At 34.8% G+C, this 23,256-nt stretch overlaps 1 protein-coding gene across 8 annotated transcripts in view; it reads left to right on the forward strand.

Moving 5' to 3' along the window:
* SNTG1 (syntrophin gamma 1) overlaps positions 1-23,256 on the forward strand; it is a 1,086,140-nt gene that overhangs the window by 50,850 nt on the left and 1,012,034 nt on the right. The window lies entirely within an intron of this gene.

The following is a 23,256-nucleotide window of genomic DNA, read 5'->3' on the forward strand; positions in this document are numbered from 1 at the left end:
TTGCTATTACTTATTCCTATTTTGAAATGTTCTTATACATTATGAGGGTGAGAATTAAAGTTGGGCTGATAATTGAAGGATACTAATGTTTCTGTCATGTATGAGAGAAATTGAGAGAAGATAATCCACACTGATGAATTTCTGTGGAAACTGAGATTTCTGGCATGTTTTTGCCAGCTCTCATATGGATGTCCAACCACCGATTAAAGTGTCTGTACCCTTTGCATAACAATCTGTTCAGTGCTAATCTGTATCTATAGAGGCTGCTAGCTATGCTACATGGTTTGGCAATGAGCATCATTAATTTGTTTCTTTTCACTCCACTGATTGCAATTATAACAATTCAGCTTCCTTTATAACCATTGCCTCAGCATTCTACTTTTGTCCACTTTTCCAACAAATTCAGACTAGGAGGTTTGCATTATTCTGAGCATTCTGTTAGACAACGATATTTCCTAGGGATGCTTTGATAGAACTTCTGGATGAGACAAGGAATAGATTAGATGGTTGTTCAGGCCTCACCAATTTCTGAAGTTGAGTGAAACTTTCCTTGTAGAAATTATGAGATAGTTCAAGGATAATGATGTAACTTCCAGTGGTGAGACAAGAGAATATGAAGATGGAAATTAAAGACAAATTTCAACTATTTCAAAATTAGCTTAGTATTTACCCTTATTTTTGGTCATTAGACTTAAAAAATAATGACAACATTAGGATGGATGTGTCAGTAATACTTTAACTCTTAAGATGAAAGTCAACTTAGTGGATTGAGAGGTTACCTGGGAGTTAGGAAGGCCTTGTTTCTAACCACCTTTCAGATTCTAGCCACTGTGATGCTGGGAAATTCATTTAGCTTCTCATTTTCTAAGATATTCCTCAAAGACTTTAAGTTGAAGAATATTTGGTGATCTGTATTGGTAAAGGGAGTTTTCTCACTGAGAGTTCATTTTATCAATGAAATCAAATGTCTGTACTTTTAAATTCCTACTCCTTAAACATAAAAGCAAATATAACCATTATCTTAAAAATCAATCAGCAAACATTTATTTAAAATATCATGTGCCAGGCACTAAGCTAGGTGTTGGGCATTTAAAGTAAAAAATAAAGAAAAGTCCCTGATTATAAGGAGCTTATCTTTTGTGACACATCCTCCCTCAGCTTGCACTTCTTGGCTTCTGTGGTCAATTCCTACATTAACTCTATGATTTTATGATTCTGGAAATAGGAGACAGATTTTTCATCACTTAGACAAATCACAAAACCAGACTATACATCAAATAATTGGAGAAGCACTCAGATGTCCTAGCATTTTCAATCTATTTTTGTCCTATTTTTCATGCCCACTTCAATTTTTCATTGAAAACAATAATGATAGTATATCAATGTAATCCTATTTTTAAAAAATCTGAGACACAATTCCTTGTACTATTAATATAGACTTCAAGATTTTCTTGATAATTAAACAAATAAATTGTACTCAACCTCAGTTATCATCACAAATAAACTATTGCTCAGAACCAACTTAATATAACCTTGATCCATAAAAAGGTAACATTTATATAGATATCAACAAAACTAATACTCATAATCTCTAAATTAGATCAGATGAAAAACTTTTAAAATATAAAGCTGGAAAAAATCAAAACCATGTGGAAATGGGATAAAGTGCTCATCTTTTCCATCATTCTGTCCAGATTGTTCCAAAAGATGCTCTCAAAGACGCTGTAGAAGATGGTTATGTCCCATTACTTTTATTCAATTGCAAAAGGAAATCATTTTATCCACCTAAAAAATAGTTTACACTACACTAAATAAAAGAGAACAATAACAGCATGGTGACTTATTCCCATGGTTGATTCTGTCTGAACTCCATTGACAAAGAGAAGGAAATGATGATGTGATGAGACATTTACCCATGTGTACATATATGTCTCATCATCTTGATTTCATTTTCTTCTGTGTATATATGTATATATAATATGCATATAATATGATCGATACATTAATCAATATTACTAAGTCCTATAAAATAATTTGCTTCAGCAGTTGAGATCTTCAGATTGACATGTAAGCAGTCATTGCCAAATGTGGTTTGAAATAAATGACTGGAAATATCGATCTATTAAAAATGAATCAGAGGGAAAGCAATGTGAAATAAACGACATAAATTTATAAGAATCACACAATATACAAAGGAGTGGTTTGAGATTGAGGCATGCAAATTTACTAGACATTGTTTCAGTTTCCTAAACCCAAAGCATATTTTTGGGGGGCGGGGCAATGTGGGTTAAGTGATTTGCCCAAGGTCACATAGCTAGTAAGTGTCAAGTGCCTGAGACCAGATTTTAACTCAGTTCCTCCTGAATCCAGGGCCAGTGCTTTATCCAGTGCACCACCTAGCTGCCCTCAAACCCAAAGCATATTAATGAGGCCAGTCGTTGGCATCTTTGCAAATTAAAAGGTACAATTAAATGGAAGCACTAATTAGTAAATATTATTATTATAAAATACAAGTCATACTGCACATGTATCACCTATATTCAATTGCTTGCCTTCTTAATGGAGGGGGGAGCAAGTGAGAGAATTTGGAACGCAAGGTTTAAAAAATGAATGTTAAAATTGTTTTTACATGTAATTGGGGAAAAATAAAATAGTAAACAAAATTAAAAAAACACAAATCATTGAAAAATGCTTTTGTCAAAAAGATGGAAAAATCCCCATAATATATTATTTATTTATAATGGATTAAAAGAAAATCTGTGACTTCTCTGTTATTTATTATTGAAAAACTAGCACATTTTATATTGCTTTGCATTTGTATATGTTCATTTTATACATGCTTATATGTGTGGGGGGCAGCTAGGTGGTTCAGTGGATAGAACACTGGCCCTGAAGTTGGGTTCAACTGATGTGAGTTCAAATGTGACCTGAGATACCTACTAGCTCAGGTCACATTTGAACTCATACCAGATTTCCCTGGGGAAATCACTTAATCCCAATTGCCTTAAACATCATGGTCCATTTCTAGTCATCCTGATATGTATCTTGCCTCTGGACCTAGATGGCTCTGGAGTAGAATTAATTGCTTAAATGAAATTCACTACAAGTTATGACATCACCCCAATGTCATGGTCCTCTTCAAGTAGGAAGGACAAACAACAACAACTTGTATGTGTCTATTGAAGGACCATGGCAAAGTGGATAGGAAAAATTACCTTGAACCTAGAGAACCCAAATTCAAGAAAGTCATTGAACCTTCTTTTTTCTCCTAGTTGCTATTCTGACTCATTTTTCACAGAATTTTCTCTACCATGCCACATAAACCTCTCAACCCTGGAAGCTCACTCCACTACTGGTCTACCTCTAAAATGCCTTCTGATTGGTCAATTCTTCCCAGAAACACCATTGTAAGAATAACTTGGCCAAACTTGTCTTTATTCTTTTCCAGGCTGAACTCTTGATTCATCTCTACTAAAATCACCTGTCCCCACCCCCTCCTTTATACTTCCCTTTTATGGGTGGTCTGCCCCCATTAAAATGCAAGTCTCTTGATGGCATCAGGGACTGTCTTTCTGTGTTTATTTATATCTCCAGTACTTAGCATAGTGGTTGGGCTAACCATGTAATACATGCTTATTGACTGACTAAAATGATTTTACCTCTTGGTGATCTAGGCAACTCTCTAATGCTATTAATTGCAGAGAATGTGAAGACCTACATTGGTACATAGAGTTTCTTCACTTGAAAGATTCCTATATAAATGAAATCCTAGACCTATTCATTATCCCAATATGTGTACACGTTTTGTCTACCTATGGAACGTAAAATCCTAGAAAAAGAATTAAAATTTGCTTTATCTTGAAAGTTCATATTGGAATTTTGCTTTTAACCTTTATTCTCTTTTTTCTTTAATATAAATTGATATACATATGTGAATGTTATTTAAATTATTCATGTTCCCTTTAGATGTGACTATCTATTAAAAAAAAAAAAAGCTTTTCAGGTCTCTTAATAGCAACCTGCCATACCTATTGAGGTACTGCTTATTCCAATCAATACCAAACACTCTTTTTTCCTTTTCATCATAAATAACCAAAGCCTTTGGCTCAGGGCTTCTTAACCATAAAATTCATGGGAGTCCATTGACATATTCCAGATATCTGTGTACTTGGATGGGAGAAAATATATCTTTATTTTGACTAACCTCTAAATGAAATTTAGCATTTTTCAATTATTTCAAAATTATTATTCCAAGAACATTATGACGCAAAGAAAGTTTAGCAATCCATGGTTTAGAAAGGATTGACATATGCTGATGCCACTCTTTTATTTTTTTTAAAAATCTCAATGTCTAACTTGAAGCACCTTTCTATACTCTGGAGATATCATGGGAATGAGACCAATGACTCAATTAAACCTTTTTTCCCATGCTTTTAGTTTTGGTTTGGTTTGGTTTTGCAGACCAAGGCTGTGGAGAACATTTACAAAAGATTCTCTAAGATATTAAAAGGTTTCCCCAGGATGCCTCACAGATAGTAAAAAGGATTATTTATACATATAGCACTGAGTAATCTGCTTGGGAGATTTCTGTAATTAAAGAATACCTGTCTAAATGGTTGACTGGTATGTTTACTGATTTTATTTCTGAATAGAGTAATATATTTTGAACTAGGATCAGGCTAGCCCCTCCAGGAAATGAGGTGAGGTTAGTGACTGAGAAGTCTAATGAGTTATGAAATAATTACTTTGAGGAACATGATATTTTAAAAGACTTTATGGAAGGCATACCTTACAGGCTGGCAATTAGTCTGTGCTATTGATTGAGTATAGCTCTAGTACTGTACTTTACCCATTCCACAACCTAAAGTATCTAAAGTTATCTAAAGTTAATTCTCTTTGTTCCCTTTCATACATTCCCTATTACAGTGGAACTGTACTGTGGGTTAACTGTTTCCAATCTAAGACATACTCTTTCCTCACTCTGTGCCTTTTCATAGGTATTCCTCCATAGCAGAAATATACTTCCTTGTCCTCTGCTTCATAAAATCTCTAGCTTCCTTCAGAACAGTTACTGTTATGACCTCTTTCTTCATCAGCTATGGATCTTGATTTACTTATTTCCCATCCCTTCCCTTCCCTTCCCTTCCCTTCCCTTCCCTTCCCTTCCCTTCCCTTCCCTTCCCTTCCCTTCCCTTCCCTTCCCTTCCCTTCCCTTCCCTTCCCTTCCCTTCCCTTCCCTTCCCTTCCCTTCCCTTCCCTTCCCTTCCCTTCCCTTCCCTTCCCTTCCCTTCCCTTCCCTTCCCTTCCCTTCCCTTCCCTTCCCTTCCCTTCCCTTCCCTTCCCTTCCCTTCCCTTCCCATTTCTCTCTCTTTTTCTCTCTATCAGTCTTTCTCTCTGTCTTTGTCCATCTCTGTTTCTGTCTTTTTCAATCAGTCTCTGTCTCTCTGTCTCTCTCCGTGTGTCTTTCTCTGTCTCTCTCTCTCTCTCTCTGTCTCTCTCTGTCTGTATCTGTCTTGTCTCTTTCATTAACCCATTGGAATATTAGATACTTAAGGTAAAAAAGGTTTACTTTTTTGTAATCTCTTTACTACTTCACCAATCTTGAACATAGTAGGCACTTAAAAGATATCCTGAATTTAAATGAACATGCAAAGAACCCAGCAAAGCACAAAGTTGCTCTAGATGCCAAGTGGGATGTCATTTGGATGGGACTCGGGAAAGAAGCCCTATAGAGGTTGCTAATAGTCTAAACAATCAGCAGGTCATCACAATGGTATTTGATGCAATTAGAGGTTGTTGTTGTTTGTTTTAATTATTGTTTATACCTCCACTACTCTTTTTGGTGCTTTGATCAAACTAAGTCACCTAAGCTATATTGAATGTTTTTTTTTCTTACTGACCTTCGCAGTTGTCATTGGCTAGATCATATTGCCTAATTGCTTAGCACTTTAATTTACCTCACTTGTGGTTGTTAATTTGATTTTCCCCTTTACAGCAGTTGCTTAAGTATAAAAAGTATTGGACATTTTTTTTCATTAGGTAATTGTGCTCAGGGATCTGGCTTTGCACATATTTAAAAATTAATGAAGATCACAGCAGGCAGCCTAAGTAACCACATTTGAACTGTTTGCCTACTTCATTATTCCATTCATTAACTTTTTCCCCTTAAACCTTTTAGTAGACTTGCCCATTCTGGACTTGCTTCATGTTTCACTATCACATGCCAATCCCTGTGTAGCCTGTTTGACCATAGGAAGGTAAGAATTGTTCTGAATAGGTGTTGGATTTGGCATGTTATCCTGAATGAAATTACATAACTTCCTGCTTTTCTCTGCAAAGACTCAAATGTTTTCTCCCTCTGGCATCTTCCATTTTTACTACTCTATAGAGCCTCAGTTCTTAAAATGTATTGTGTAGGGTTCAGGTAGGAGTTTTATCTGAGAAGAGAATAGGCCCTATGGGGCAAGGCTAAGGGAATAGGATTTATTTAGCCTGAAGAAGAGTTAGATGATGAGTGACAATCCAAGCTCTCTCAGTTCTGTGAATTGTTGGTATATAGGTAGTAGAGTGCTACCATTATTGCTTTTCCTTGAGGCAAAGACAAGAAGTAATAGGCTTGGGAATTAAGGTTAAGCATAAAAAAGAACTGGTAGACTGAAAGGATGATGAAACATTGTGATGGGGGAAATTCCAGTATCTTCTGTATTTTTGAATTGAAAACTTTGATCTAGCCTAGAATCAAAGTACTGGCTATAATGATAATCATATCAACAACAATTATCATCTAAGTTATCTCATTTGATAATCTTGTAGTCTTTTGATTTTTTAAATATCCTTGCACATTTATTTCAATAGCTTTCTGGAAAACCAAAAATAATAAAAGTTCTTTTAAGATAGCCATGATTTATTGTATGGGGTGATTTATTGTCTTTTAATTACCCATCATAGTACTTGTTCATTATGCTTGGAATACTGATTCTCCTTATTTTGGTCTCTTCAAGGCTAACTTACATTACACCTTCTTCATGAATTCTTCCTTCTGTAACCCCCTAATTACAGTGATCTCCTTCTTGTCCATATTCAAAGTATTTTGTATGTTTTCATGCATTTATTGTGGTCTACTAGTAAGTACTATCCTTGGTGTTTAAGACAGAACAGGAAAACAGAAGAGATGCTTTGCCAAACTGTATGGTAATATTGCTCTGAAAACTTTTGAGCTCTCAACATTCCTCAAAGTAATTATTTTACAACCCACTCTATTTCGTAGATAACTGCTTCACCTCATTTTCTGTTGTCAGTAGTCTCATCTTCTTTCAAAATATGAAATAAAATAAGAGTACATACCAGTTAATCATTTATACAGGGAGCCTTTAACTACAGATAGACTTCTAAGAATATTACAGGGTAGAGTGTGGATGAATGATCCCTTTTGCCATCTGTGAAGCAACCTTAAACATTTTAAAAGTTTTTCAATTATTTTTAAGAATTTTACCTTGAAAAAGATATTTAATGCTTCTAAATTTATTTTTTCTCTGCAAAATTAGAATAATAATGTTTATATCATTGACAGGGTTGTCATAAGCAAAGGATTTTACAAACATTAAAGCATTCTATAAATCTGAGGCAGTATTATTTTGACACTGCTATTAATCATAATTATTTGTGAATGCCTTATTAATCTTATTTGTCTTTGACGTCCTTAAGGGATTTCATATGCAAAATGTTTCCTTCTTGTATTGACTAACACAAAGCCTTTTACTTAATATGAACTTTGAAAATGTTTGTTAAGTGAATGGAATGTTTATGATTCTTGAGTAGTTTCTTTCTTTGTTCAATAAATATCCTTAACATTCAGCCCACTGATGTCCCCATTCAGCTTCAATTCAAGACTCCTTTATCATATACCTACTTGAATTTCACGTTCCTTTCCCATATTCAGTGGGTCAGTGTATTTATTATTACATTATTTCCTATTTAATCCATCCAGGAAATTTCACTTGTACTTGCTATTTAAAGAAGCATCAATCTCGATGTGAAGAATTGACAAGGCCTCATTGATGTTTTTAAGTTTGATGCAAAATAATGTCAAAGTGTTAAAAGGTTCTTTTTTTTTTACCTTAGACTATTATGCTAAAGATTCCATGTCCATATGGTACTTGGGCCCTGATTTCCATCTAAGATTTATTCATGTTGCAGAACACTCTAGTATTTGGAAATCATAGGTGTAATTAGCTTTGAGAAGCTGAGAGACATTAGAGGTGAAGACCCACAGAATTATTGCAATGATTAGTATTAAAGTTAAATTATTAGAGTCCTACATGAGTTCAGACTCTAGAATGTTTTCAGGTTAAGTAAAAATGACTGTCCCCTGTCCTTCTTCCCTAGATACAGGTCATATATTGCCTGAATACATGTATGAAGGGAAATGAGAGACTTCTGAGGAATAGCAAATAATCCAGTTTGGCTACTGACGAAAAACCATTTATTTCCCTACAAAAAGTTATGTTAGGGAAAAATTACACATGCATGCATGTACACACACACACATACACACATGAACACACGCAAATTTATTTTGCATTTCAGTAATGCCTAATTTTGTTACTTTGATCTTTTTATTAAATTATGATTGTTATCATATCTGAAAGTTCCTCCAAATTGTTCAATATAACAAGTGAATTAAAATACTTAGTATGATATATGAAATCTTTTTCATTATTATTAGCATTATTATAATTATTTAATTTTTGTACCACTTAAAATATCTTCCATGTAATTATATATTTTATCCTTTGGCATATGAGAATAAAGCATTTTGCTTAGGGAATTTTATTTTTAATATAAAAATTATATGTTAAAATAAAATCTCATATTTAAAATGTATATTTTAATATAATAATGTAATCAAATCATGAGATAAGTTATGAGGAATTTATCTTAACAGGGAAGTAATAGGATATTCATCTGGAAATTTTTTAATTCTAATTTTGACCCTCTACTTGTAACTTTGCCTTCAATTCTTTAGCTAATTATTAACTACTCCAAAGTAGTAAAATAAAAATTCCCTGAAAAATCTATATTTTTCAAGATCACTAGGCATAGCATATCATAGGATAAAGGCTGAGAAATTTAAACTAAGCATCCAATTATAACATCTCTTCAGGAATGTAGGGATAATGATAAGGAATTCTAAGGTAAAGAAAGTTGTTCTATGTAAGTAATTCAGTACCTTCCATGTGACCTTAGAGAGTTCATAGCATTTACTATTTCTGCCTTTCTACATTTGACTGTGAGTATTTTGTGCCCTAATACATGATCAATTTTTATGTATATGCCATCTACCACTGAGAAAAAGGTATATTCCTTTCTATCCTCACTCAGTTTTCTTCAGACATCTATCATATGTAACTTTTCTAAAATTCTATTCACCTCTTTAAATTCTTTCTTATTTATTTTGTGGTTAGATTTGTTTAGTTCTGAGAGGGCAAGGTTAAGATTAACCACTAGTACAGTTTTGCCGTCTACTTCCTCTTTTGATACATTTAACTTCTCTTCTAAAAATATGGATGCTATATCACTTGCTGCATATATGTTTAGGATTGATATTAGTTCATTATATATGGTATATTTTAATAATATGTAGTTTCCTTCCTTATCTCTTTTAATTAGATCTATTTTTGCTTTTGCTTTGTCTGAGGTAAGGATTGCTACCTCTGCTATTTTGACTTTAGCTGAAGCATAATATATTCTGTTCCAACCTTTTACTTTACTCTGTGTGTATCTCTCTGCTTTAAATGTGTTTCTTGTAAACATCATATTGTAGGATAATGGTTCTAATCTCTGTTCTTCAATTCTGTGTTATGGGAGAGTTCATCCCATTCTCGTTCACAGTTATGATTCCTGTGCATTTCCCTCCATCCTCTTTTCCCATTTGTACTCTTTTTTCTTCTTTCACCCTATTCCTCCTCACCATTGTTTTGCTTCTGACCACTGCCTCCCTCAATCTGTCCTCCCTTTTATCAGTCCCCCATCCTTTTCTTTCCCATATCCTCCCCTGTTTCTGCCTTCCCTTCTATCAGTACCACCCTTTCCCCCTTACCCCTTTTCTTCCTTAAAGAGTAAGCTAAGTTTCTTTATCCAAATGAGTGTATATGTTATTCCCATTTAAAACCAGATTTGATGAGAGTAAGGTTGAAACAATGCTCACCCTTCCCTTCTTTCTCCCCATTGGTATTGTTTTTTTGTGCCTCTTCATATAATGTAATTAACATCATTCTGCCACCCCTTTCCTCTCCTCCTCCTCTCCTCCTTTTATACTGCCCCTTGAATTTCTTTATTTCATCACTTCAAAGTCTATTTAATAACTATACGCAAATAGAGATACAGTTCTCAAGAGTTATAAGTAGGGGGCAGCTAGGTGGTACAGTTGATAAAGCACAGGCCCTGAACTCAGGATCTTGCCTCAGACACTTGACACTTATTAGCTGTATGACCCTGAGAAAGTCACTTAACCCTCACTGCACCAGAAAAGATATATATATGTATGTATGTGTGTATGTGTATATATGTACATATATGTGTGTGTATATATATATATATATATATATATATATATATATATATATATGAAAATTTATAAGTATTATCTTCCCGTGTAGTGATGTGGATATAAACACTTTTATTGAACAACTATTTTTTTCTCCCTATTTACCTTTTTATACTTCTCTTGAATCTTGTATTTGAAGATCAAATTTTCTATTCCATTCTGGTCCTTTCTTCAGGAAACCTTGGAACTCCTATTTTATTGAATGCCCATCTTTTCCCCGGAAAGATAATGCCCAAATTTGCTGGGTAGTTGATTCTTAGTAGTAATCCAAGCTCCTTTTCCTTCTGGAATGTCATATTACACGCCTTGCTATTTTTTAATTTTGAAGCTGCCAGGTCCTATGTGATCCTGCTTGTGGCTCCATGATATTTAAATTGTTTCTTTCTGGCTGTTTTTGTAGCATTTTCTCCTTCACCTGATAATTCTGGAATTTGGCTTGGAGTTTCCTTGGACATTTCCTTTTGGTGTCTCTTTCAGGAGGTAATTAATGGATTCTTCTAATGATGATTTTATCCTCTGATTCTACAATATCAGGACAGTTCACCTTGATAATTTCCTGGAATATGGTGTCTAGACTCTTTTTTTAATCATGGCTTTCAGGATGTCCAGTAATTCTTAAAATATCTCTCCTGGATCTATTTTCTAGATCAGTTCAAGTATTTCACATTTTCTTCAATTTTTCCAATCATTTGATTCTGATTGATGGATTCTTGGTGTCTTATGGAATCTTGAGCTTCCATCTGCCCAATTCTAATTTTTAAGGTATTATTTTCTTCAGTAATCTTTTGTACCTCCTTTTACATTTGACCAATTTTCAACCTATTTGTCCAATTTTATTTTTTAAGGAATTATTTTCTTCAGTCAATTTTTGTGCTTCCTTTTCTAAGCTGTTGACTCTTTTTTCATAATTTTCTTGTGTAACTCTCATATCTCTCATTTATTTTGCTGTTTTTTTCCACCTCTCTCATTTGATTTTTTTTTTGGTAGGGAATTGAGGTTTAAGTGACTTGCCCAGGGTCACACAGCTGGTAAGTGTCAAGTGTTTGAAGCTGGATTTGTATTTAGGTCTTCCTGAAACCGGGGCCAGTGTTTTATCCACTGAGCCAACTAGCTGTTCCCTCTCATTTGATTTTTAAAAGCCTTTTCAAGCTCTTCTAAGAAGGCTTTTGGTCTTGAGACCAATTCTTACTCGAGGCTTCACATGTAGGTTTATCGATAAGTATTGTCCTCATCTGAGTTTGTGTTTTGGTCTTCCCTGTTCACCACAGAAACTGTTAATGCTAAGGGTCCTTTTCTGTTTCTTACTCATATTATAGCCAATTTTAAAAAATATAATGTTGAGGTCTGCTTTGCTCTTGGGGCACAGGGGCCACTGTTGCAACATTCTTTTTTTTTTTTTTTTTAGTGAGGTAATTGGGGTTAAGTGACTTGTCCAGGGTCACACAGCTAGTAAGTGTCAAGTGTCTAAGGCCAGATTTGAACTCAGATTCTCCTGAATCCAGGGCCGGTGCTTTATCCATTGCACCATCCAGCCGCCCCTTCTGTTACAACATTCTTGTGCTGGAGGATAAGTGCCTTTTCACTGACTTTCTACTCCGGGACTACTATAGATCATGGATTCCTCATTGCCCTGGGCTTGTTCTCTGCTTTGGGATGGTTTCACCAATTCACATCTGTCCTGTGGGTAGATCTCTAGCTGGCTTTTTGCCCTCTCCGCCAGGGCTAGCAAGTCTCACAATTGGCCTGCTGGGCCACCAGCCTCCTGAGTCAGGACCAAGGGGCCTCAATTATTATGCTGTGAACAAGAGCCTCCTGCTGACTTGCCCAGACCCCCTCCATGTCCACAGTGTTGAGCTGCACTGAGCTCCTCTTTAGTCCAAGTGAGACTGACCTTTCCCTAAGTCTTCTAATTTATCTCAAGTAGCAAGACTGTGTCTCTCTGTCTTTTTGTAGTTTCTGTAGTTCCAGAATCCATTTAGAGACTTGATATAATGTTGTTTTTGAGGAATACTTGGGAGAGTTCAGGCAACTTCCTGGCTTCTCTCCACCATCTTGGCTCTACCTTTGAAAATTTTTTTCACATGCCTATGGATAGCTTTGTTTTCTTCCTCTGAGAACTGCCTATTGATATCCCTTGAACATCTATCATTTGGGCAATGGCAGTGTGAGCCATATTAAAAGATTTGGATCACTATATGGTGAGTTTAATAAACTGTAGGGATATCAACAAGCCATGGATAATATTTGACTGATAGCTAGTTGCTTTATTTTTTGCCATCAATGGATTTTTTCTTTTTTTTCTTTTCTGTTTTGATGAGTTATTCATCATAGATATTTTTTTCTTGAAGTTGAGCCTTTTCTTTCACTTCACTTGCAAAAAATATTTTCCCCCTTGATTTAATTATTAAGGTGAATGTGGTTCCAAATATGCAGCTTTTGAGTTGTTAAATTTGGTCATTCAAAAGCATTTCATGTAGATCTAAGGTATGCTGCCAGACACAAGGGGATGGTAGGATTAATGGGAGTGCTAATGGAAATAACTTTGAAGTCAAACGTTCACCATTCAAATCTTTACTCTGCTTCTTACTTCCTATGTTACTCGGTCAAGTCACTTGGCATATGATTTTCAAGTTTATTTTCTTTTAATATGATAGGACTGAATTAGATGATCTCTAAGGTTCCCTGTGGCTCAATGATTCTGTGATAAATGGATATCCCAATCCCTGCCATTGACAGGCTTTCGTATATCTGTAGTGATAAGGCATACAGAATATAAAATAATAGGAAGAAGACATAATTGTATATATAATATAAAATATACAATATAATTGTATATACAAAATAAAAGAAAGAAATATAAAAATTACATACAGAATGACAATACACATATATATATATATTTGCTTGAGTATATATTTAAAATATATGTGTATATATATATGCATTACACACATGTGCTTGTATATATATATACATATATATATATACATATATATATACATATATATATACATATATATATATATATATATATACATATATATCAGGTCAGACTGGAGGAGTGAGCAGTAAAAAGCAAAATACTTTTGAGGAAGGTGAAGATCTGCATAACTACACAATTATGACATGTTGAATTGCTCGATTTCATAAGGAGGGTTGAGGAGGATACACACACACACACACACACAAACACACACACATATCACAGATACAAAGATAATAGAGTACTAACCTGAATGGTAAAAATGAAATAAAACAGACCAAATGACAGAACGTGTTGTAAAGTTCATCATAAAGTATTAGTTATTGCAAAGATCTCAGCTCCTTATAGGTGCTTTTCCTACGCCATCCTTATATTTGAAGTTGTCACAACTTTAAAGAAGTAATCTTCTTGATTTTCTCAAATGTTAATTAATATGAATGACTGGCTTTGAACTTTTAAAAGAAATTGTTATCATTGAAAAATTTCTGGAAACATTTTTTTTTCTTGCAGGCTTTAAGAAAAAAAATTGTCTCATTTCTAAGTATCTTGTAAAATGCAGTAAGTTTATATATAAAAGATAATGGTGTTTTTGTTCCAAGCACATGTTGCAGATGCAGTAGATGTTTCAAAGGACTCGTAGAAATTTTTCAAATGATTTACTCTTCAAGGCTAGCAAAATCCCGAGAGATAAAGTGAATATCATAGTTATGCTCATTTCTTTTGGCTAATAGTTGGAATACTTAGGAGAACACTTGGAACCACCACACACACTCTTTACTAAAGCTGTGGATATTTGTCCTGCTTCCAGAGCAACTTCAATGTGCCAAATGAAAGCAATTATCTTAAGTAACAGGGATCATTCATAGAAAATTAAGAAAATGGCATCCTAGGAAGCTTAATAGTAGCAATGGATATGTTCCAAGATTTGAATGTAATGAGTAACTTATGCATCAGTGTAACAGTGGTCTATGATCTCTCATCTCATTTTAGTTGGATGAAAAGATAGGATAAAGGATGAGAGGGTAAAAATGGAAGAAATGTAAAAGAAGGGAGAGAGAAAAAAAGGAAGAAAAATAGAAAGGAAGGAAAGAAGGAATAAGAAATGAGTTCATAGTACTTATAAAAAAACCATTTGAAGTAATTTAACTTTCATCTATGTATCTCACTACCTAGCTATTTACCACCTCTCATCTATCTATGTCTACATTGGCCCTATATTTTGAAGAAATCCAAGTGAGGAAATTCATTCTGGTAATGAAGATTAAAATCTCCTCTATAGTTTATTATTTTAGAAATTTGTATTGGTTCTTGAGAGGATAAGTGACTTATCTAAGTTAACATACCTAGTACCTATAAAAGACTTGAACTCAGGTCTTTGTGACTTGGATTTTCTAAATACTGCACAGAAATTCAGGCTTCCTCATATGTATTTCTATGTGTTAAAATATATAGCTTGAAATGCATTCATATGATAAAACATATGTGCACTTAATGTACATACACTTTTGTTTATATACCCATAGAAGGTAAGAAAATATTATTTTAAATATTCATTAAATATTCATCACAATTGCACAGGGACAAAAGAGAAAATGAAAATATTATTATTAAACTTATAGTATTGGAGAAGTGATTGAATTACCACATTAATTATTTTACAAATATAGTAGTTCATATTTAAAAGGATGTTAAACATATAATGCTAATTATATGATAACCATAATAGAATTTGTACAACCTTTTAAGTTTTGCAAAGCAATTCAACAAACATTATCTCATTTAATTCTCACAAACAACACTGGAAGGTATTTTTTTAAGTTAAACATGAGTAGTCATGGAAAACATCTCCGTTTTAGCTAGGTTGTGAGAGAAAGCAGATAAAAAAAAAACTTCAGATAAAGAAACTATCAAAAATTATGCTTCAATCTGTTTTCAGATACCATCAGTTCTTTTTTCTGTAGATGGATTACAATTTTCTTAAATCTTTCAGAGGTATATTGGATCATTGCACTGCTAAAATAATGACATCTTTCCCAGCGAATCATCTTACACTATTGCTGTTATTTTGTATACAGTAAATTTCACTCTGCTTCAGTTCATGTAGATCTTCCCAGTTTTTTTCTGATAGCATCCTATTCATCGTAACTTTTATATAGTACCTTAAACTTAGCAAGCAATTTTCTTCATGATAGCCAAGCAAAGTAGGTACTATAACTTTTGCCATTATAGTCAATCATCATAACTATTTCCCTCCATCCTATTCCCTTCCTATATTTGCCCTATTTTCTATCTTCTTTACCCTATTCCTCCTCAAAAGTGTTTTACTTCTGACAACCTCTCCCCCCACTCCCGCCTGCTCTGCCCTCCTTTCTTTCACCCTTCTCTCCTTATCCTCTTCCCCTCCTACTTGTCTTTAGGGTTAGATAGATTACTCCTCCCAATTGAGTGTGTATGTTATTCCTCCTTGAGCCAACTCTGATGAGATCTTTGAGCTAATTCTGTGTTCTAAATTTCATCCCCCCACACCCTCTCTATGAAATCAAGCAATTGAATATGTCATACATGTGTAGTTATGCAGAACATCTTCACCTTCCTCAAAAGTGTTTTGCTTTTTACTTTTCTCTCCTCCAATCTGCCCTTCCTTCCTTCTCCTCTTCTCGTGCTCCCCTGCCTTATATCCTTCTCCTTTCACTTTCCCTCAGGGCAAAATATATTACTATACCCACTTGAGTATGTATGTTATTCCCTCTTTGAGCCAATTCTGATGATAATAAGGTTCACTCAGTCCCCCACTTTATTGCCTATGATATCTTTCAGCACTATATAGTTTCCTTCATCTTTTCTTTAATTATATTTTTTGCTTTTAGTCAGAAATCATGATTGCTACCCCTGCTTTTTTCTGCTTCAGCCAAAGCATAATAGATTCTGTTCCAGCTACTTACCTTTAACTATTGTGTATCTGATAAAGTCACTAGCTTCCATTTGTTCAATCCTAATTCTTAGGCAATTATTTTCTTCTGAGAGCTTTTGTATCTCCTTTTCCATTTGGCTTTTCAAGCTGTTGACTTTTTTCTCATGACTCTCTCATTACTCTCATTTCTCTTTCCATTCTTTCCTCTACTTCTCTAAATCTTCCTTCTATATTTCCAACTTTCTCTTCAAAGTCAAAAGGTTGAGTGCTTCCATGGCCTGAGACTAATTCATATTTTTCTTGGAAGCTTTGCATGTAGGGGCCCTGAGGTTGTTATCCTCTTCTGAGTGTGCACCTCAATCTTCCTTGTAGCTAAAGAAACTTTCTATAGTTTTCAACTTTCCTTGCTTGCCCATCTTGCCATCTTTTACTTGACTTTTACTTCCCTCTTACAGTGGGGCCCTACTTCCAAGCCACACTGTCCCAAGCTACAATGGGTCCCAGGTGTTTCAATTTGAGGGAGGGTAGGTTTTTCTCTTGCCTGGCCTGTTCTCTGGTCTGAAAATAACTTCAAGCCAAGTTTCTAATTAACTACCCTGCAGAACTTTATGTGATGTGGTCCTTAGCTCTGCACCCCTTGCCCCCCATGTGGGCATCCCACCACTCAAGATTTCTTCCTGGTTCACTGCTGAAGTGGGATAGCAAAATTCCTCCTTAGGTCCTGCAGACACCCCTGTACCCCTCCTCTTATACCCCCCCACTCTAGCTGTTCAGCTCTCTCACCTGTCTGCAAGCTTAGTTCAAGAAGACGCTGGTGCTACAGTTGATTCAGAGACTTGGGGGGTGGTAAATTTCTCTGGTGAAACCTGCCTGGGGACTGAGTTGGCACAATTATGGGGTTGGACTATACTTGCAGCCCAGCACAGCCTCCTCCTAGATGTCTTTGATTGGAAAATAATCTCTACCTGTCTTTTTGTGGGTTTTTGCTGCTTCAGGAGTTGTTTTATTGCTTTTGGGGGGGGCGTACGTAATTATGTCAGGAGCTCTGTAAATTTAATGAAAGCTAAATATGTTTAATTCCATTATATGGATGAGGAAATTCAGGCATTCAGAGTTTAATAACTTGTTCAGGGTCACAAAGATAATCATTATCTGAGGCCAGATTTGAACTCATGTAGTCTTTCTGACTCCAGGTCCAGACAGTATTCTATCCACTGTACTAACTAGTCATCTGTATAAAAAAATGCTAAATATAATACTGGTCAAAATTCATCATGACAAATCCCATTGCAATTAAAATCTCTTTATGACAAGACTATTTTTTAGGCATCAACTTTTAGGTTGGTTCTTTTTTTCCCCCAGTAGTATTCAATGCCATAAAATTCTAATTCAACCAGAGAAACTTTTTGTTCCTTTGAATATTTTAAAAGAAATGACCTCTAGTTCAAAATAATTACACATTTGACCATTATGGAGAAAGTCTCTCCACTCTGAAATGAACCTATCAAATAGTAAAATTTTTGAATCCCTGTTAGATTCTATGCCAATAGAATTTTGAACAGTAAAGAGAGGAATAAAGTGAAGGGGATAAAAGCAAATGAAGTTTTTTTCAGGATAGCAAAAGTTAAAGGATCCTGGAAAATAGAAAATGTTGTAAGATATGATTACTGGTTTTCCATACTTGAAGGCTTGTCATGGGGAAGAGTTGTCAGTTTTATCCTGCATTGCTCCAGAAATAGGGCTACCATATTTATTTTTGGAGTACTTGAGCTCAGTGAATTCATATCCATTTTCATCCTGAGTAATGTTTCAGGAGAATATTTGAGTTACTCACTCTTAGCTCCCAGGCCTCTATGCTAAGCAGCCCCACTTGGGGATAATAATGTTTATATCCTAGCTGGCTACCTGAAATGACAGCTCTACTGAAATTCAGACCTCAAGAAAAGCACATCTGCCAGTCACCATCAGTCCCAGTCATCAGAGACATTTATACAGCAGCCAATTGTTACAAATACTATATAAACACAAGCACAGCTGACTTTTGCCCTCTCAGGCACCATCTCCAAGAATTTCAGCTTGGTGAGATTATGTGACTTGCAAGTTAATGGAAAAGAGAGACGAAGTATTTTCAAGGAGTATTTATTTGATCAGTGGCACTCCAGTCCTGCTACCTTAGTACAGAACTGGTTGGTGCTAGACTTCTGTTTTTCTTTCATTATGGACTTTGCCTAGTTTTCAAAGCTAGTACCCCAGTGAGAGATACATTTAAAGATTGGTAGAAGGAAATTTCTGAAAAAAAAAAGCCAAAGCTAGAGTTTAATTGCTTATCAGAAATAGCATTGTCTAACAAATTAGTAAAAGAGATTACCATGATCTTGCTGTTTAAATGTATGGAATTGTTTTACTTTTGTTGTCCATTGAAGTTACTTTTTGGGAATTCAAGGCTTTCATAGAAGAGAGGGAATTACCAGTGATGTTTAAAATAAAAGGTTTTTAATTATGGGTACATTTTAACTCATATGAGATGAGGTACATAGGCTAATTTGAGTCACCTAGGGTATTGGTGGGGAGTAGGGGAGGAAAGGGAGGGTCCAAGGCAAAGATATATCCACATGTGGTATAACAGTCACCAGAAGCACAAGGCTATAACTCAATATGTCCAAAACAGAACTCATCTTTCACCCAAACACTTTCTCTCTTCCTTCTTCCCATCATAGTTACTACAATCTTCTCTTTGATACAGCCACTTCCTTAGTGCATTCCTTAACCCCAAATAACAAATATCATATGTATGTATGTATGTCTTCATTTATGACCTTCACAACATATCTTAAACTCAAAGTTTACCTGATACAAAATTTTAACATGAAAGGTTTGAATAAAGAGACTGAATGGGGGAGCAGGCAGATGACATGGAAATTTCAGTTATTGCACCCTGTTAAACCACTGTTTTATGGCTTGCACTGAAGCCTTCCCTCCAACCCAGAATTGTATTCAGATGACCATAAGTTTATAACTTGCCAAAGAATTCTACAAGATTTTGAGGGAAGAAAAGTCAAGCTATCTATAGCTATATATTTTTTAAAAGTTAAAACTCAGTAATTATTACATGAGTATACTTTAAAGAAACTCTGAGGATGCACTGCTTACTCATCTGATTAGCAAAACTTATATGAAAGGAAAACAGCCAATGTTAAATAGGATCCAAGAATATTAACACAATATTGGTGAATCTGTGAACTGGTATAGCCATTCTTGAAAATAATTTGAATCCATGTCCTGCAAAATCATATTTTCGAGCATTTCACTTTGACTACTCAGCAATACCACTAATAGGTCAAAACATTAAGGAGATCAAATGAAAAAGGAAAGGGTCTTATGTACAAAAATATAGAGCAGTTCTTTTTGCATTGACAAAGTACTTGAAATTAAGAGGATAACCTTCAGTTTAGGAATAGCTGAATAAGTTATGGTGTAAGAATGAAAGTAAGGCTATTGTATTGACTTATAGTAAATGAAAGGGTAGTTTAACATAAACCTGAGAAGACTTTTGGGCCATGATAGAGAGTGGTGTACAGAAACAAGAGAATAAATTGTAATCTAACAATACCAGCATCAAAATTCCAGAGGAATGATACCACATTTGAAAATCAGATGATGGATCATTATGCAGGATAAGATACCTGTTTCCCTTGAGTGGAGTTGGGAATGGTATTATAAAGAAGAAAAACCAATGTTTAATAATTTACAAAATAATTTTGAAAGAAGAATATAGGCTACATTATTGAAAATAGGCTACATAATTGGGAAGACCTGGGTTAAGTCCTATCCCTGATGTGCTGGGTTGTTTTTGTTGTTGTTGTTGTTGTTGTTTTATACATGTAAGCCCATTCATTACTATAGACTAGCTTCTGTCAAATATAAATAGAAACCCCTCAGAGCTGCACATTGACTTAGAAATCCACAAATTAGCATTATCTATGTTGTTTTGCATTTTAATTTATTTTGTTAGACATATCCCAAATTACATTTAAACTGGTTCCAGCTACAAAGGAGAGTTTTAGTGACTGGTTGTAGCCAGCCAATGCTCTATGCAAAGAAGATGCTAATCTGTGTTGGTACAGGAGATTTCCCTCTAAAAGGCCCCTATACCTGGGGTATACTTAAGACGTATGGGGTGTTTAGGAGGACTAGCACCTCTGGTGTGAGGGCCTGCAGAGCCCTTTTCAGGATTACTCATCCACCTTTGGTGTCCATTTGATTCACCCTTCTCTCACTTGTGATTCCAAGAAGCTATAGCCTGTGCAATGGGCACTGCCCTTTAAACCTCCTGGGCAGACAGGCTGAACCAAGTTGAAGGTAACTGACAGTGAGTTAGAGGATGTCTACCCCATCACTTTCCCCAAAGGAATGGGTGGATGGGAACAATTTTTTTCCATAGGCCATGAAGGCAGCCTTTTCAAACACTGAAAGTGCCAAGGTCATGCACTGCATTCCAGGACATTATGTGGTGACTTTTGTACTGCCACTGGACTCCAAAGACTCAGGAAGAGAGAGTGAGGTTGATGAATTTCTTCAACTCTGCATTACTTAAATTACATAATGTCATTGGTCAACCTCAAAACCAAAGGACAAACAACAACAATACTACTAAAATCACTAAGTAACTATCCCTATTCCACTAAAGTTTCATACACATTTGATTATGAATCACTAAAAATTCTCAAGTATATGTTATACCAGTAGAATTTTGTCGAAAACAAAGCTAACAAGGCAACCACTTATATGGATACCTTATTGCATATGTGTATATGTGAGTATATGTATGTATGTGTACACAAATGCATACATATTAAATTCTAGGCTCTTAATACTGTTTCTGTTTATCAATACAGAGGGGTGAACTTCAGCTTTATTTAGCTTTTATTTAGAAAAGACTTTAAAATACTATTTTAGTATGAAGGTGAAAAGCAGATTAATGTTTTTCTGGCTTTAAAGTTGTTTTGTTTTGATTTTTAATGCATGATTTTAAAGAAGTTACGCTTATTTTATTTGAACTTTGTTTTCTCACTTAAAAATTCTTTAGCAAAATTTGTTGTGGACCCAAACCTGTCCACCAGCCTCTAGACTTTGCACTGCATATCTCCCATACCTGAAATGCTCTACCACTTCACTTTCACCTTTCAGCATCCCTGTTTTCCTTCAAGAGTAAGCTCAAATGTCACCTTCTGCAAGACACTTGTCCCAGTCCCCCAAGTCCTCATACCTTCCCCTTTAGACCTAGCAAAGTATCTAGCATCTAGTAAGTGGTTAATAAATGCTGATTTACCAATACCACCATTCTCCTTGTCACCCACACTCAAAAACTTATCTTTAATTCTTCCTGTTCCTTCACCCCACTGACACATTCATTTGCAAAGTTCTATTATTCCTACCTTTGCAGTATTTCTCATATTTATTTAATTCAGTCCTTTGGCTTCAACTATCAATTCTGTGGAAGTAAGTCCCAAACCTATAACTGACATATATCTTGAGCTCCTGATCTTAATTTTTAATGGTCAAAAGGATGAGTCTGAATGCACCACCTGCATTTAAAATAGAAAGGGTTCCAAAGCAACATTATTATCTATCCTTCAGGAACCAGTTTCTTCTTTTGACTTTACAATGGATAAAATATCTGTGTTATCTATGATTCTTTCCTATTACAATCCCTAATTTCTTTTTTAAATACCCTTGTAAAATGTACTAGAAACACCAAACATAATCATTTGTATCTAAAGAATTGAAAAATAAGACTGAATATGAAAATATGAATCCATAGTATATATAAATTTCAGTATATCCACAATTAAACATGGTAGTAAAAACACAGACCTGCTTATCTATGCCTTTTGAACATCCTGCTATCTTCTGTGTGTATTATAAATGTTTCTGTGATGCTATTTTCTTTATTTTCTTCTCTTTTTTGACATTCTTTTTTTTTTTGTGGGGTAATGGGGGTTAAGTGACTTGCCCAGGGCACACCGCTAGTAAGTGTCAAGTGTCTGAGGCCCAATTTGCACTCAGGTTCTCCTGAATCCAGGGCCAGTAATTTATCCACTGCACCACCTACTTTTTGACATTCTTATCCCAACTTTTTCTACTTTCCTCCTCCCAAAAATTATTTGCTTCCAACCCTGCAAAATGAAGTCCTCCCCTGCCATGTAACAAATACATTTAACTAAACAAAAGAAATCCAAACACTGACCATGGCTTAAAACTCCTCAGTTTTCTTGAGATATGATTTGTCATTAAATGAAGGAAAGTTCTTAATTCTTTCATGGCCATTTTCCTTCAAAATATTATAATCATTGTACACTTTTATCCTGGTTCTGTTCACTTGAATCTGCATCAGTTCATAAAAATATCTCTTACTTTATCACTTTCATTATTTATTGTGATACAGTAATATTCCATTACACTCATATAATATGATTCAATTTATGAAGTCATTCCAAAATTTATGGATACCATAGTTGTTTGAAATTCTTTGGGACAACAATATTTATTTAAGCAAGGATTCTTTCGCTTTTTCTTTGATCAATTTGAAGTATACAACTAGTAATGAAATCACTGGATACATACAATATGTATATTTTTATGATACTTTTCATAATATTTGGATCAATTCATAGTTCCACTAGCTCTATGTTAGCTAGTCTATTTTCCCAAACCTCCTGTAATTGTCATTTTTATTTTTTTCATATTTAGCAGTAT

Source organism: Dromiciops gliroides, chromosome 1 (assembly GCF_019393635.1).
Source record: "Dromiciops gliroides isolate mDroGli1 chromosome 1, mDroGli1.pri, whole genome shotgun sequence".
Lineage (NCBI taxonomy): Eukaryota > Metazoa > Chordata > Mammalia > Microbiotheria > Microbiotheriidae > Dromiciops > Dromiciops gliroides.